The 18,536-nt window shown below is 30.4% G+C and overlaps 1 protein-coding gene across 1 annotated transcript in view; it reads left to right on the top strand.

The window, feature by feature from the left end:
• Positions 1–18,536, top strand: part of Cad89D (cadherin 89D) — a 153,213-nt gene that overhangs the window by 8,007 nt on the left and 126,670 nt on the right. The window lies entirely within an intron of this gene.

The raw sequence follows: 18,536 nt of genomic DNA, 5'->3' as shown, positions 1-18,536 counted from the left end.
AAAAATTGAATATAAAAACCAGAAATGCGATGAATTAAAATCTTTTATCTTTGATTAAATAGTTTTGATATAGTTAATACGCGTTTATATTTATATTTAGTTTTGATTGAAAAGTCCTTGATCACGGTCACATGCCCCCGAACTATACTCCCCCCCCCCCTCCTGTTTTCCTAGTTTTAATTCACTATTTACCATATATGTCTCCAACTTCCCCTCCCTTTCTCTCCTTCCTCATATACGCAACTTATTAGGACTGTTCATTTTTGGATTTTTAAAGATGAATTGACAAAAAAATACTGTCATATACTTTTTTTTTATCAAAATTTGTTAATCTTTATGCTTGCATTTATTAAAGGCGTAAGAAAGTTAGTTATATACAAGACCTAAATTGCATATATATGAATTTTTTGCCCCATATTGACATGTTTTGCTCAGTATTTTCATCAAGAGTTTTCTAAACTGTGCTATTAGTACTTTTGCTTTTATCTTCAAATTGCTTAATGCAACACAAAAAGTATAAATAATGAACAGGTCTAACGTGCATACATATATGTTTAAGTTTAACATGCAATTACATACTTGATCTAGTTCTCAGAATTACGGACCATTTCAGACATAAATACTGTAACAACAATACCATGTTTAGTAAGTAAGGATACTTATATTACTCTAGGGTTGTGGGGGCTTTGCCCCGCAGGGGTAGTAAAGATATCCTCCCCTCCTCGATCTCTTTTAGAAGTTTTAAAAGACAAATTATTGAGGAAATAACTTTCCAGTATGGATTCTAAACTGATTAATATCCGCTGGATTAGTACCATTTCTCGCTTTACTAAAAAAATCATGTGTAGCATCGTATTACATACAATTTTCCACGAATATTAAAGTAAAAATCATAATCAGTTTTGTTAGCCCGGGCTTTCGGCCATTCGGAGCTAACAAAACTCGTTTATTCTTACAATCTTTCATTTTATTATCCGCGGAAAGCTGTCTATCTTACGATGCGATAAATAGCTTTTACAGAATCACTTTAAAGGGGTAAACCTTAACAAAGCCATTTCAAAAGACTTGTACCAAATTGTACTTGTATAAAACAAATCTTCCCTGAAAATGAAAACACAAACTCTATAATCAAGTGGTAGATACATCCAAGTATTCTTTTGATATCCAATAATATGGTGTGGTGATGTCTGAAGCCTAAGATCTCGGAAAATGCTGGTCTAAATTGGTTGTAATTTTCAGGGAAGCTTTATAATTGTCTTTAGGTGGTTTTAAGCTACTTCCCTAACCTTTCCCTTCATCCCCTAGATGGTAGGGGTGTAGCATCTAGTAGGAAATATAGAATTGTGTGTGAGAATGGCCAAGTGTATAAATTATAAAGTAATTGCCTAATTGAATTGTCATTTTTGCATTTCCATTGTTTTATTTGTGTCCATGTCTAATGGCAATTATTTGGATTAATTTGGTCCTGTCATTTCAGATCTTTTTTTACAAGATTTATTGTCTTACGTCTTGTTATTGTTTCTTTACTTTAGCTAACTTATAATTTTACTATTGTATTTACGTTTACGTCCCTTGCATCCAGGGGCTAGAAAAATAGCTTGAAACCATCCCAAAGTCTTAAATCTGATAATAGAATTGCCTAAAACCACCACAGGACCTATGTGAAGGTTACCTGAAATTGAGAACCTAATCGGTTCAGTGGTTACTTAGATCTTAAGATTCAGACAAAAAACCTCATTACTTAATAGGATACCACAGTTTTTCTATAACCTAATGAAAGTTTATCAATTGCTTTCATTTAAAACTCAATGCCCAATGTGTTTAAATTATCTAATATTTTACTGTTATTTTGCTAATTATCTCGGTGTTGCTGAGCAACTTATGGATTTAATTGATTCAATTCATTTTTTTGAACAGTTTTGTATTTGAGCTAATCAGAATATGGTAAATTGTATGTAATATTTGAATCAATGAAATATAGATGTAATATAAAATTAAATAAATATTTTCAATTTTTAAGAAAGTAAAGTTAAAAGTATGTTTTGGGATCCAGTGATAGGATAATGAATCATAAACTATTATACTCCACAAAAATGCTAAACAGAATTACATATTATGTAGATGAATAGCTTATTTGACGAGAGTTACAATTATACTTATTTCTGTATTTTCAGACATTGTTGCCTCCATAATTAAATAATCCAGAATATGTATCTACAAAATCGTGAACACTTGAGTTTCCGGTAAAATGTAGGCATATCAACATAACCCCCCCCCCCCCCCCCCCGCCACAATTCTTTCTCTCTCTAACAACAAAGCTGTCCGTTATTCTTTCCTTTCTGGAGCATGCAAGATCTCAGACGGAAAATTTTATCTTAAAAATTATGTTTTTGGAGCTGGGCGACGAAGAGTTTTAATTGGTTATTCTTAACTATTTGTTTCACTTCTATCTCTTAGGGAAAAGCGGGGGGGGGGGGTGTCAGAAAAATAGCTTAAAACAACTCCAGGACATTTCAATAGCTTCCATGAAAAGTGTAACCACTTTGGACTAGCAATTTCTGAGATACTTAGCTACAGAAAAAATCCTTACTACTTTATTTTATATGAGAAGAAAGCTGTTTTAACCCTATATAAAACTTGATGTGAATCAAGCTTATTATCTTACATCAGAAAACATAAACAACCTTAACAAACCAAATTTTACATTAATTTAGATTATTAGGAAAATAATTTACCAAATTATCTTGAATTTAGAAGTTTAATATTTTTAAATGTTTATTGCATGCCAAAAATCAATTAGAATTTTCAACTAAATCCTTAAAAATTAGGGTTACATTTTACCATGGCAGCAAAATAATGAATTTTTTTGTTGAAAATATACATTTTTATTAAAGCTAAAATGATACATTGACACATTCAAAATTTATTTGACATTTTTATAGAGTTTAAATATAAGGTTTTGTTATAATAGAGTGATTTAATTATGCTGCGTGACCGACGTTCTAAACAAATTAGGCAATTGTAATAAACTTGTAATTATCATAATTTATTACAGTATAATTTCAGTGTATGTAAAATTAAATTATTTAAAGGTAACCATGCAGTTTTCAGTGGCGAAGCTACTCTACATTATTTAAGAATTTAATTCAATGAATTGGAAACAAGTTTTTTTTATTAATTTATGCATTTGATTAAAACTATGAGACAGCGGAAAGTGTCATGTGTTACGTCATGAATTAATCTAATAAGGAATGATTAGAGGAGAACGGGGAAATGTGACTCCTATAAAGGAGATGGATAATATACGTATTTTCATGACGTCACACACGAGAATTTCCGCAGTCACAAAACTATTCTTATCCGGTAGTAGCCATGCTTATTATTATGGATATAATTGGCTTTGTTTTCAAAATTATCCCCTCTACAAAATTTCGTAAATACTTTAAAATTTATTAACAAAGGTCATCCATAAGAATTTTTTTGTTCCAAAATGAATGCAATTATTAAATAACAAGAAACACGGAGGTAAAGCAGTGTTGGATCATGGAAAGAAAACAAAGTAGTGGGTTTCGTCGTATTTTCACTGTAGCCTTTCTCCTATTTCTAGCCTCTGCGGGGGGCTCTAACCCTGCAGGGCAATCATTAACATTTACCTAACCTAAAATAACCGCTGTTTTTTTTTCGACTTATGATTAAAAATGTACAATATTTACTATGATTTTTTAACCCTCTCCCTTTTTTATTTCATGTAAATGAGATGCAAACATAGGCTTTTATTTTATTGGGTGGATGGGGATAGTTTTCTTTCCAAAAGATATATCTTGGTTATTTTGTTGGTTTTTATGGCATGCCTTTACCAATCAGTTTAACCGTTGACAAGATCTTAATGTATATACATTCATACCCAAACACACACACACAGCTGCTAGAGTATATACAGGATAAAAGAAAAAATTGTATTGAATATTTGTCAGACAAATTTTTTATCATCAAAAAACTTATGTCATGTTCGATCAATTAAATTCAATGTTACTTTTTCTAGATTTGTGTCTCTTTTTTGGCTGCTTGGTTAATTCATATGCTGTATCGAACAACACACATACACACACACGCACACACTCACGCACATTCACAAACAGAAACAGAATCCAATTTATAAATAATTTGACTGCAATTATATTTGGAACGTTTATTTATCTTTCTATAAATACACTATATATATTTGTATACAACATACGTGGATAGTAATAATTATTGTTAGTTTTAAGTGATAAATTTTAGATAAGCTTAATCCGAAATCATTAAATGCGAAGTTTTTCTATATTAGTAAGTGTGTCTCCGATCATTACTTTACTAATGTTTATATCATTCAATTGGCATATGTAAAACTTTTAAAGACGATTCCCGTGAGAGTAAGGCATAACTTAGAAAGCGATGCAACTCTCTAATCATTACCAGAGTTCCCGTATTTCCAATTTAAACAATTAGTACCTTCCTAAATATGAGACATTGATTTGATTTCTGGGAAGATTAAGAACGATGTTAAATAGGTATCGCACTCTTTCATTCTGGTCTGATTAAATTTTTATATATTTACTTATCTAAAATTAGTAGTTGTTGAATATCTTTAATTATCCATCAAAAGTTCGAATGGGATATTTTATTCAAAAATCTGATGCTCTTTCTACTGGGCATCAAATATAAATAAAGATGAAGATTTGATGATGATTTTTCATTCAATTCTTATCTAGAAATGGGTAGAAAAATAAAAATGCCGATCATTGTTAACTGTAAATGTGAATTCTTGAAGCTTTTGACTTGTAGCCGATACATTGAATCACACACTTTTTTATAATAGATTGTGGACAGATTAACAACAAGGATAATCATGTCCATAAGCAACAAGCAAACACATTTAATTTTAAATTGACATTACGTACCTCGTACGGACGTCCAATTATGTGCTATATACTTATCAAGTATCTTTTCTCCAAAAATGTACATATATAGACAAACAAGATATTTTGGGCTATTTTTACCAGTAAATCTCTTTCTGATTAAAGATGCTTAAACCGACAAAACCAGATGGAAAAATCATTTTCATAAGAGTTTTCAAAATTGTGTTTTTCACATTTTTTATCCAAATTATTTTTTTCTACCTTCAAAATTTTTAAGTACAAACTTAGAAAGCCCCAAATCTACAAGAAAATGACCACAAAAATTTGTCCATTTGAACTTATTAGCCCTGGTCACATTTTAAATCAGTAATAATTCAAATTCAATAAAAGTACCCAAAGTTTCGAGCCAACTTTTAAGGGGGCAGGGGTAACAGTATGATCTATATTCAATTTACCCCTTCCTCTCTGATTATTTATAGGATTCGTTGGCCATTTCAGTTTAACTGAAAGTAGACTACAAACAAATATTTTGGATGTTTTCCTAATTTTTGTTAGGTTATCTTAAAGATTGGTAGTAGATGCTTGTTTTTGTTCTTTTAAATAAAAATTATAATGTTAAAATCACATGTGTTTGTTTGGATAACGTTTTTAATTTCAAAAACCTTAAGTTTTGAATTGTGCTGCTCAAAAATGTTGATTGTTTAAGCCAAAATGTATACCGAAAGAAGATTTATATCTGGTCATTGAAAATACATTAAAACATGTTACACCAATGACAAAAACTTTTCTTTATTTTCTTTCTTTTGTAGTGACTAAGACATCATGACATTTTTAAAATATTTTTATTTTGGGTAATGGTCATGTTTGGATTTCTAATATTTTCGTTTTAAAATTTTTTAGTCGCATCAAGTTAATTAATTCTAAAGAAACAAGAAAACAAAAGAAAGCTGTTTAAAAGCAGCCAATGAAGGTTTACTTTATGTCACCTTCACAGTATCTAAACAACCGTTTTTGCATTTCATTGTAGTATTAAAAGCTAACAGACAGACAGACAATCCAATCCTAAGCGCCGCTTTGGAACTTAATATACCAAAACATTTTAAAATATTTATTAACCAAAAAAGTTCAACATCACAAGAACACAAAATTAAAAACGTTATTGATATCCTTTTACATACAAAGGACAATAACGTTCAACATTCTTTTAAACTATAATTTAGTCTTGATGGTGTATAATTTTCAGCCTTAAAATTGTAGGTCTTATGTTTCTTAGGATTGGTTTGTGTTACTAATAGGCACTTTTAATCAAAACATAAGAACCGTTCAGTTAAACTGTTTAATAATATACTAGAATCAGGGGTTCAGGGATGGTACAATGGACGATAAATAAATCTTCCCTCAAAGTGTATGTTTGAAAGTCTGTGTTTGTTAGCTATTTCTTTTTCTTTTCTTTTTTTTTTGATTTTATTTATTTTATTTTATGATTTTAAATATTGTTTAAGATATTTAAAACGATGATTTTATGAGTAATATTAAAGAAACTTAATTCATATAGAATCAAAATATAATTCGATATTTTTTGGAAGTTATTTTAAACAAATTTGTTGAAAATAAAGTAAATTAATAAAATTTTGAGTTAGTTGTTAAAGAAATTAAATAATTAACTATTTTTGGAAGACCATAGAAGGTAGCTTTACTTACATGCAAGCTACTATCCTTGTTATAGTATCTTAATTCAAGGCCAAGAAATTATTAAAATAAAATTAGGGCAGAACTAATGTTATTTCTTAGGCGTATTTTTAAAATTTATATTAGATGTAACATAGTTAAACAAATACTACAAACTTTGCAATTTTTATTTACTAAAAATATCGCAAAATTGTTTGCACCTGCAAAATAAGAACAGAAGATATTTTGCATATAAATAGTTATAAAACATAGTGTTTATTTTTTAACTTGAAAAGAGGTAAAAAATTTGTCAAAGAATTGTATTTTCTTTTATATTGAGCGTCCTGATTTTTACCCAATCTTTATTATTATCAATATTTTTGTTTCTTCCATAAAAAAAATAATGCTACTCTATCTTTTTAATGTTTGTCTATTTTGTTTTCAGAATGGTTGAACAAAGCTCTTATGGATGTTGTGATACTTGTGTTCCAACTTCCTAAACCCTTTTTCCTTTTATAATTACAAAACATATCCACTTAGTTATGCTACCTTAAATTGGTGTGCATTCTTTTCCGCAAATAATATGCTTAATGTTTATCCTTAAAAACTCTCTCTTACATTTTTACAATTGTGACTTTTGTTAATATGAAACACTTAATGGAATATACTGTGCAGAAGTCACACCCCTTAATTGTAAAAAACTTTAAAGGAATTGCATTTGGGTGTTCAGTTCATATATTATTATCTAAATGAAAACTTTATTAATACAAAATATTACATATCAATAGATAATTAATTTAATCCTTGGTTTTAATTTCTGTTTATAAAAATTTCAAACATGGTTTATACAGAAAATCATTTGCTTAGCTCTTGGCGTTTTTTTCAGACAGATTGCTAACAGAAATTGGTTTAGTATTCTGTTGGTTTAAAGAAATAAAAAAGGAACAATGTTTTGTTATGAATATTACGTATTAAATAAAAAGGGTCACAGGTCTAAGAAATTTCTAGCCTTAATTAAAATCTAATCTGAATTTAAGATTAAATACAACAAATTATTGAAATTACATTTTTCGTCATTTATTTTTCCCATTAAGTCCCTTATTCGTTATGAGAAGTATAAAATAAGAGCATTAAGATTAATCCAGAAAAAAATAATAAGCTCGTGTTTATCTAATTAAAACATTTTTGCTCTTCTACATCGAAGACTAGGACAATAATATCTAATAGCAGTATTATGTTTTGTGTTTATATGCCTAATCATTTTAAATTCGTACCTCTTTAGCAAGTTTTAATACTTTTAACACACTTTCTGGACTTTCTGACATAATCTATGTGTAAAGTATTGATAGGAGAAATTGAGCTGTTTATTTGACTAGTCCCCAAAGTTTTATAATAACATTTCTCGTATTCATTTGAATCCGGTGGATAGGAACCGGTTCTCATGAATACGAAAAAACTATGTCTAGCATCGTATTATATCCAGTTTTCTACGAATATAGAAATGTACAATCATAAGATTAAAACCAGTTTTTTTAGCCGGTGCCTCCGGCACCTCGGGGCTAAAAAAACTAGTTTTAATCTTATAATTGTACATTCTATATCCGCGGAAAGCCGTTTATAATACGATACGAGAAATAACTATTGTCGTATTCATTCAAATCCGGTGGATAGGAACCGGTTCTCATCCATACGAAAAAAACTATGTCTAGCATCGTATTATATCCAGTTTTCTACGAATATAGAAATGTACAATCATAAGATTAAAACCAGTTTTTTTAGCCGGTGCCTTCGGCACCACGGGGCTAAAAAAACTAGTTTTAATCTTATAATTGTACACTCTATATCCGCGGAAAGCCGTTTATAATACGATACGAGAAATAACTATTTCTTATTCGTTGGCTTAACAACTTTGGTTGTGTATCATCATTAGGGATATACATAATTTATCGGCCATTGTTTTTTCCCTTTAGAACTCTGATGTATAGTAGCATTGCTATTAAAAGCAAATCTGACACTATTTTTTTAAATATAAATTTAATCATTTTTAATTTTAATTTTAGGTAAGTTTTTCGAGATACCTTAGTCACTCTAAGCTCTGTTTTTTTGCCGGGATCCAGTGCTGAGTGTTTAATGATGGCTCCAGCTACAAACCTATCTTCCTTTTATAATACACTTAAGTACACCTATATCTTTTTTTAAACCTTAATTTTGTCGTATGAAATGTGTGTGCGCAAGTCTTTGCGTGATGAGTCTTGCAAAGTATGATGGAATGAATGTTGTCATGAAATCTTTTTATATAACAATTTAAAATTAACTCTTTTTTATTAAAATAAAATCAAAGTAGAGATGCAAAATTATAAACAAATCTTAGAATTCAGGAAATGAACAGCTACTGTAGGGGTTTATGTGAGTTTTGACAGACAAATCTTAGTTATAGAGTAGCTGCGCTTCTAAAATATTGTTGTATATATTGCTTAAACTCTTATATAATACCATATTTATTAACCCTGGGTGGTCAATTCATTATTCAGCTATATAGATTTCAATATGATAATAATGATGTTAATATCATTATGGGCGTTCTGTCATATTATTTATACAAAATAAATCTATAATATACTTACAGCATTTTGACAAATTGTTTTATCTTCAATGAAGATAAGAGTAGTAAATTTGCAAGAAGGGAAGGATGTTGGAACACATATTTTAAAAGAACGTTTTAATATTCGTTGTTTTAAAAACTTTGGGTACTTCTTTTAAATTTGATTGGTTAGTACCAAAATATTAAAAGTTTAAACTTTTTCAACCAATAATTTTAATCTATAGAAGAAGCTATTTTTTTATCACATTTGAGGATGTAAATCAATTTCACTGTTTATTTGAAGAATCTTTACTTGTTTGCAAAAATTTTAGGTTCAGGACTTTTTTAAGTCAAACGCCATGTAAAAGTCAATATGAAGCCCCCTCCCCCCTAAAATAGTTATAATAGTTTCTAGTTTCTACGGGAAACCCTATTTCTGCAGTTCATCTGCTGAAAGATAATTAACCATATAATCAAATGGTACCATAGCAAAATAGAAAAATCTTAATGTATTTTTAAAACCTTTTAAAATCTAGTTTATAAAGAATAAACTCTCAAAATCTAGTTTTTTTTTTTAAATCTAGACGTTTAAAGATAAATTTTGTTGGCTTAAAACTTTGTTGTGTATGTTTCCTCTGGTAATGAACCTACGACCAACCCACACTGCGTAATTAAATCAAAATCTTCCATGGTGTGCTTACAATTCAGCAAATAAAACATATTTTCGTCATGTTTTTTAATCCATATTACTATAGCAAAGATTTTAGAATTAGGAAATATTATATTTCCATTAGATTTTAAAGCATTACTAAAGTCTTTTTTTTTTCTAAGTCAATTGTCTATTTTGTGCTATCGATTTCATTTTTGGTAAGTTACCAAAATTAGGTAATTGTTTTTGGCGCTACTTTTCTCTGTTTTATTTGAGCACATTCTATAGTTTTTGCAGGGATAAGCCAATGAACGAAAAATTGATATACACCATGAGTTATGATAAACAAAATTTTTTTTTCGCAAAATAAAAATACTGATGGAAAAAGTTTGGACATTATCATCTTAGTAACAAATCAAGATTTCGGTAGAGTACCCGTTTTAAAACTTTTTAATCAAATTAATGAGAGACTGTGTTTGTAAAACTTCGGGTACTACTCCAATTTCCAGTGCAATGTCTTCCTGCCTTTCTGGGTTCCTTGTCAGAATTTCCCTGACTTTGAGCAATAAAGGTAAACCATTACATACACAATTAATGCGAGTTGATTTATGAATTCTCTACAGATAATGGTTTTACAGCCATTTAAACGACCTTTTTTGGTTTTTGTCTTAGTTCACTGTGCATTTTAAATTCTTTCAAAATATTTTATATGATTTTTATTGCCCATATAACACTTCAATAATTTATGCTACAAAATGATAACATCAAAAAGTTATAAAGCTCCTAAAAAATCTTAGAGTGTGAATATAAATACATAAAGATCTCGCTAACTGCTCAGCTAATTATATTTTTATTCTGAGTAAAACCTTATAAAAATCTGTGGAAGGATTAAATCTTTTTTTATAAATAGCTTAAAAACTTTGGGGTTTATTATTGAGACTTGATATAGAAATTAAATTTTTTTTTAATCTAACCTTTTTCAAAGAAAATAATACATAAAAGGAAATTCGATTTTTGTATTCATATGAGCGCGTGTCTTTTTGAGTATCCGTTTACAAAAATTTTCTGACAAATGTTATAAAGAATTTAAAAAAATGTTTTAAAACCAAAATTATAATTACTTGGATATTATAAAAATAAATATTAAATCTAAATATCAACAACAACAAAAATTCTGCCTCATAATGAAACATCTTTGGTTTATATGAAAAAAACATTTAAGAATATTTTAACTGTATATACATACAGTCTCATTTTTGTAATGCGTTACCCTATCCGATCACATATGTGAGAGTTTGGGTGTGGGTGTAAGGCAATTTAAAATGATCATTATTACGAAATTCTGGGGCACGCAACGTTTAAAATTATCCAAAAAGAAAATTCAGGCTGATATTATGCCAGCTTTTCAGGACAAAACAGATAACTGAATGATTTAATTGACTAAAAATTAATTTTAGTGAGGCTTTTGTTACATCGAGTCAGGAGGATAAGATAATTCCATCAACCTCAAAATCACTCTTATACTTGCAAATATAATTACAGTTTTAAAGTCCTGGAAATGTCCTTTAACTCTTTTAAAGCTAGTTTTCCATTGTAAGAACTATCAGTCCAGTTTCTGACATTTTATCTTTAAGGTTATAAAACATCATATCAATAATTCTAAAAAAACATAAAAATAAATTTCATGACACTTACGCTTAAAATGAAACAAAAGCACAAAGACAAAATGAGCGTAATAGTAGACTTCAACACAGACACTCAAAACCACACAAAATAAAAAAAAGCTTCTAGATGCTCTAACTATCTAGCTATTTAACTATCTATCTAGCCATTTGTTTGGCTATCTTGTGTATCTAACTATCTATCTAGTCATTTGTTTGGCTATCCTGTGTATCTAGCCACACCTAACCACATGTTCAATTACTTTTAGTATGCATTATCATGAAAAAAACGAAAGAAAAAAAGAAACATGGACATTTGGTCGGAAATTAAATGAAAATATTATTCTTTGTTTATTTATACAAAGTCTAGAAATGCAGGGAGGTAGGGGACATTACAGGGGCGTCTAAGCTTTTTATTTTAAGGGGGGGAATTCGGTTTTTTTTGGGGGGGGGGGTAAAATGGCGCGCGAAGCGCGCCGCAAATTTTTTTTACCCCCCTCCAAACTTTTTACCCCGGGGGTAAAATTTGCTTGGGGGGGGGGGAATTACCCCCCCTGAAATCTGTTGGCAGGGGTAAAATTTGTTTACCCCCCCCCAAAATTTACCCCCGGGGTAAATTTTTGGGGGGGGTAATTTAAATTTTATCAAAAATTTAGTATTAAAAATGCGCGCGAAGCGCGCAAAATTTTTTTTTGTTAGAGATTTTCTATTTTTGGGGGAGTATTTACCCCCCCAAAATTGTTTGGGGGGGGTAAATACCCCCTCCTAAATGGTTGGAGGTGCCTACGGCACCCCCAGGGTAGGGGTAAATTTTAAATGGGGGGGGGGGGTAAAATGAAAAAAATTTTACGAATTCGTTTGGGGGGGGGGGGGTAATCGCCCCATTACCCCCCCCCCCTTGGACGCCTATGGGACATTAGGCTGTTTATTACACTAGTCCCCAAAGTCTTATAATATATTAGTTTTCTCAACAACTTTGGGGACTTTTATTGAACTTTTATAGGGTGGTTCATTGAGTTGAATGTCAAAAAGTTTCGATCACTAATTGAAAAGGGCCAATCACATTTCTACTTAAATCATATGGACTGACGGTAGGGCGGCATTAAAAATTATAGAGAAGCCTCGCTACCAATAAAAAGTTGATTGTAGCTGGCACTTTTATCAACTGGTTGTAATGCCATAAACTACAACTGAGCGGAAATATTCATCAGCTTTCAACAAAATCAGACAACATACAAAACAGCCTATAAAGCAAGGACAATTTTGTCAATAAGAACAGCAGTAACTAAATGAAAACAAGAAAATATTTTTAGAAATAATTTATTACATCAAAAGAATTGTAAACACAATCAAACAATCTCTGCAAATTTAACCTAAACCTAAGTATTAGTTAATACATAGGTATAACAAAATATTGATGTAAATTTCTTGAAATACGTTTTGCTAACCTATTAAATTGGTAATAATGAAAAGTTTGAAATGAAAGAAAATTTTGATTCCAATTGTAAACTTGCAGTTTCCTGTTTGCACAAAAGATAAATCAAGGTAAAAGCAAAGCTGTTTCCTGCCAGGGTATCTAAAGGTAAGGGACAATGGACGATACATTGATGTTTATATCTAATAATGATTCTCAAAATTACCACTTCTTTAGATTAAAATTAGTGGTTGAAACGTTTGAGCACTCAACTTAATGAATCAACCAATCAAAATTCCAAAGTTGATAAGCCAACGAATAAGAAAAGGAATTTATAAAACTTTGGGGACAGCCAATTGTCCCCTTTCTCTCTCTGGTTTCCTGCCGAAATCAAGGGGCAGCACGCCAGCAAAAAAAAGCAAGCTATTTATACTCACATAAATGAGAAAAACTGTCAATAGATTTGCTTTGAAACTTGAAACAAAAAGTAAATTAAAAATATTTTTAAAAAAACAGCAGATAAATAACAGGCAAATACCTTTTCATTCGCCAGAAATTGTCTTTAAATTTACACACCTTAATCAATCAAAATTTAATTTAATAAAGTTAATTTGACTTTTAGCGGAACTAAAAATAAGGCTTAGTTATAGAGGAGCTACGCTTTTTTGTATACTAAACCTGCATAAATTTTCTTTTCCAATAGTTTTGAATAATGATTTAAATTGGTAGTGCATGTTTGATAACAATTATGTGAGAAAAATCCACCAGGAGAAAATTATTTTCTTTAAATTGATATCTTAAGGGTTACTAGTTACTTCGCCCCTAGCATAGCAGTGCGGAAAATACCCTTAACCCACCCTGAGATATATATATTAAGCTTCTCTGAAACCCATTCAGACCAGCATATTCCAAAATCTTTATCTTAAGATAAAAAATCTAACTACTTTGAATTGTAGGATTATCAATGTTGAAATTTTGTTGTTTCAAAACTCAAAATATTTTGTCGGGAAACCCTAAAGCAAATTTATATTTTAAACAAGAAATTTCTCATAAAGACAAAAAATAAAATATCATTTGTCTTCTAAATTGTCTGCCTCAAAACTGAAGAAGAAAGGATTTTTTCCCTCCACAAAGAATAAAGAAAAGGCATAATTTATTATAAATTTGCGGTTTGGAATTTTTTTTGCCGTTTATCTGTTGTGCTTTGCCATATGATATGATATGATAGCATGGGCATCAAAAATGGGCCTTGAGAATGTGTCACGGGGCCCATCCAAGTACACAGCCACACACTGAAAATGCATAAAAGATTTGCTAAAAATGCGGGTAAACGGTGGGGGAGGGAGGTGGGGGGGGGGGGGGGGGGGGATTCCAAGGGAAATGTGTTGGTGTGTGAAATATTTTTGATTTCGGTGTAATTCGACTTTTGTTGGATGGAGCAAATGTTAAAGAAGCGTGCTAGATAAATATGGAATACTTTTACAAATGGTTCAGAACTTAAACCGTAGCTCTCTCATCATGAAGTGTAACGTGCCCGTCAATTTTCGTTCAGGTGCCGGTAACCGTCCTGTCCCATAATGCGTTTAATGTAAAAATAATAATTGTTTTTTCCACCTTTCTACGAATATAAAAATGTACAATCATAAGATTAAAACCAGTTTTTTTGGCCCGTGCCTTCGGCACCTCAGGGCTAAAAATATTGGTTTTTATCTTATATTAGTACATTATATATCCGCGGAAAGCTGTTTATAATACGATGCTAGAAATAACTATTCTCGTATTCATTCGAATCCGGTGGATAGGAACCGGTTCTAATCCATACGAAAAAACTATGTCTAGCATCGTATTATATCCACCTTTCTACGAATATAAAAATGTACAATCATAAGTCTTATAATTGTACATTCTATATCCGCGGAAAGCTGTTTATAATACGATGCGAGAAATAACTATTACTTTTGTAATGTCAAGTGCATGACACTCGAAGTTGAAATAATGGAGGATCACAACATACATGATACAAGCTTGTTTAAAAAAATTTCTTAAAGCTACCCTTTCTTAGGTTATAGGTTAAAGTTTCAAGCTTTTTCCTCTCTTTAAATAAACTTTAAAGCACAAAGGTTTAATGTGTTTTCTACTAGTTATTTTCATTTATTACGTTATTAACAGTTCTGCACTTTTACAATAAAAGTCAACAACAACAAAACTCAAAAATATTATCTATCCAAGTTATTTGTTGTGCCTCCTCCCCCCCCCCCCCCCCCCTGTTCGTAAAGAGAAATATTTTCATGTATCCTTTAAATTTCCCATTAGCCCTTGTCATAAAGATAACAAAAAGAAGCTACTATCTATATTGTTAATGACTATCTTTTTCCAACATTTAAATTTAATTTGGATAGAGTAAATGATTTATTTCTTTATATGAAAAGACCTACCATATACTGTCAAGATAAAAAAAAGATAATAATAAAATAATTTTAAAAAGAGAGGGTGGTTTTATTCTGTCCATTCAGTTGTTAAAAGATATTGCCTTTCTTTCTCATTTATCCCCTAACAATGCTAATAATGTAATGAAAATGAAAGAAAGGCGTGTAGAAAGAATGTTGCCTCAAACTTTTTATTTTTGATCCCAGATTTTTTGTCATTAGCTTTTGGTACTTGAAGCAAGGGTCTAAACGTAATTAGTCGGCTCAAAACTAGGAATTTAATAATGTGTAAGATCAACTTTAAGCCAAGATGATTTTCATTTAGATAAAATTCATATAAAATATTTTGCAAGAAACTGGTAAAGATTTTATTGCATTTTTAGTCTCAGAAAGTCTTATTCTGTAAATTTGTTGCAAAACTTCTTAAACACAGAATATTGTTTTAGGACATATTTACATTTTTAGGACTTGGTTATAGAAATGCTTCGCTTATAACATTGTATCTTGCGGTAATAGAAATCAGTATTCCAACAATCAGATGAATGGGATGATTATAACATACAAAAATTTGATAATTTAAAAAAATCAAAAATGGACAATTGAAATTGATAGGACAATTCTAACCTGTTTAAATTAACGAAAAGAGCTAACTGTCCCGGACGGACGGACGGACCGTCCCTATTTATAGAAAAGCTTTGCTTTCAAAAAGAGAAATCTGATGAATGAAAATAATCCAATTATCAAAAATAAAAAGTTTAGATATAAATTCGTCCGTTCAAGCTTTGGTTGCCGCACCCCTCTTTCTAAATTTTGTACCATTTAATTTTTCTCAAATCCTTTATTAAAGGTTAACAACTCAAGGTTTGTTGTCAGTTGGTGTTAAATTTGGATTATCTTCAACAAAAGTATGCGCTTAGCTTTCTTGACAAAGTAAAGCTTAATTTAACTGTACATAGTATGACAGAGACTGTATGGATACAACTCACGGATATAGGGATAAGACAAAGGATTAAAAATACATATTTCTGGCTGTCCTGCACTTTGGGTACTAGAACCTTTGCAATTTTTCTTATTTTAGCTAATTGCTTCAGCTTAATTTTTTACATTTGTCTAGATAAATCTGATTTTGTAGATATTGAATTAAAGCTCTAGACTAAGTGTCCAATGTCCCATACCTGTATCCCTGGGTACAACTACACCACCTCTTTTTGCCAGCACATAAATGAAATGAACACACCTCTCCTCTCCCTTCGTGATTAACTTCTGCAGGATGTGGCTTATTTGTATGTCACTTCAAAATGATTGTGTGTGTGTGTGTATGCATGTGTGCCAGTTAGATTTCATTTTGGGTTATGTTAATTTTTAACCTTATCACAGAAATTATCTATGGGTAAATACAGGGAGGAAGGGGACATTGGACTGTGAATTTTACTGGTGCTAAAGTTTTTATATTCACATTTATCTTGTATATATTTTATCAAAAAAACTTGGGTACTTTTATTGAATGGGGATGGGTATGATCTAAACTAATTGTTATAACTTTTCAACCAATCATTTAAGAGGAGGGTGGGGGATGGGTTTGTCCATGGTCTTTTATCTTTATGATCCTCGGTTTAAAAATGGATCAAAATTTAGGGAGATAATTATTTTCTTATTTTTTGAAAACAATAAGAATCTTTAAAACTTTTTATAGATAGATAATATAGAATGATGATTAATTAAACTTAAATGTAAATAATGAAAATTGGAAATCAAACGTGCATGATATGAACTGTGCATATGTATTGTGTTCGTCGTCAAAAACACGGTTAAAGAAACATGTAAATTAAAAGTAAAATAATTCAAATTTTGATTTTTTATCAAATAACAACCAAAGAAAGTTTAAGAAATTTCTTTTTTTAAACTATAAATTTTTTTATTATTATAGGAAGTTTAAAGAGTTTAGATTGAGTATGGTAAAAATGTTGGTTTTATGAAATTTTTGAATAATAACTATTACGTTTTTTATGTGGATATGCCTGTAGCTTTATCCGTAGATGAGCCCCCCAAAAAGGTCCCAAATCTGTATGTTCCCTTGTGTAATAGAATTAGAGTTTGTTTTGGCAAACAACATCATCAACCATTCGTCTTCTTTTTTGTTAAGTACAGCACACACACACATCATTTTACAGGGATCTAAAGGGATAAGACAATTGACGATGAATTGATGTATATCTCCAATGATGATACTCAAAACTACCCCTTCTGTAGATTACAATTAGTGGTTGAAACGTTTGGACAATCAACTAAATCAAAAATTCAAAAAAGTCCCCAAGATCGTTAATCCAACGAATAAGAAAACGTTATTATTAGGCTTTGTGGACTAGTGTAATAAACAGCCCAATGTTCCCTCCCTCCCTGCATTTTTAACTAAAGACAAGCATGGACTAACAGTTACCTACTCAGTCAATCAAAAGTATAATGATATGATTATTCACCTTTTTTTCTGTGGCTGATAACATCTTACGGTTTAATCTGAGGTTTCACATTCGCAATAGTCATTTTAACTTTTATAATTTTCCATCAAAAAAAGTTTGTTTTAAAGATAGGATTTTTAATTGAACCCATACTATTTTTTAAATAAGATAATTTTCATATAAGTTTAGTATTTAATTCAGCCCTTTAGTAATATGGTCCATATAAATCAATCAACCCTCCAAACCCCTCTATCCTCCAAAAAACAAATTTTCTTCCAAATGAAAAAAATTACCTTTAGGGACCCTCCCCCCTTCCCTACTCTCCCAGAAGCTTGTTACAAAGACTCTTAATGATTCATAAAGAATTAATATCCCAAACATACTAAAACTAAAACTAAATTGCTGCCTTCAAGTCACACCCATAAATTTTTACATACATATGTCTAGAATTTTCTTATTAAAACACTAATTTCAAATTTAAATTAGTCTTTTGTTCAAGATTCGCCATGCCTTTTTAGTTTGAATTAAAGTCTGCATATTTGGTGAAATTATTTTTGTTTTAAAACATTTTTAAGTTAGCTGCTTTTTTGTGTTTAACTTTGTGTTCATGTGCCTGTGTGTGTGTGGTTTCTGTGTATGAGTGTATATGTGAGTGGTTTGTGTGTGCGAGTGTTTGTGTTTAAAACATAAAAATTATGGAAATTATACGAAATTAGGAGGAATTGTGATTGTAGGTAATTTCCTGAAAACTCTATTACACACACATAAAGATACATACATACA

Source organism: Acartia tonsa, chromosome 4 (assembly GCF_053477335.1).
Source record: "Acartia tonsa isolate MP-2025a chromosome 4, ASM5347733v1, whole genome shotgun sequence".
In the NCBI taxonomy this organism is placed as follows: Eukaryota; Metazoa; Arthropoda; class Copepoda; order Calanoida; family Acartiidae; genus Acartia; species Acartia tonsa.
The sequence above is the reverse complement of the archived record's forward strand: the minus strand, read 5'-3'. Positions and strand labels throughout refer to the sequence as shown.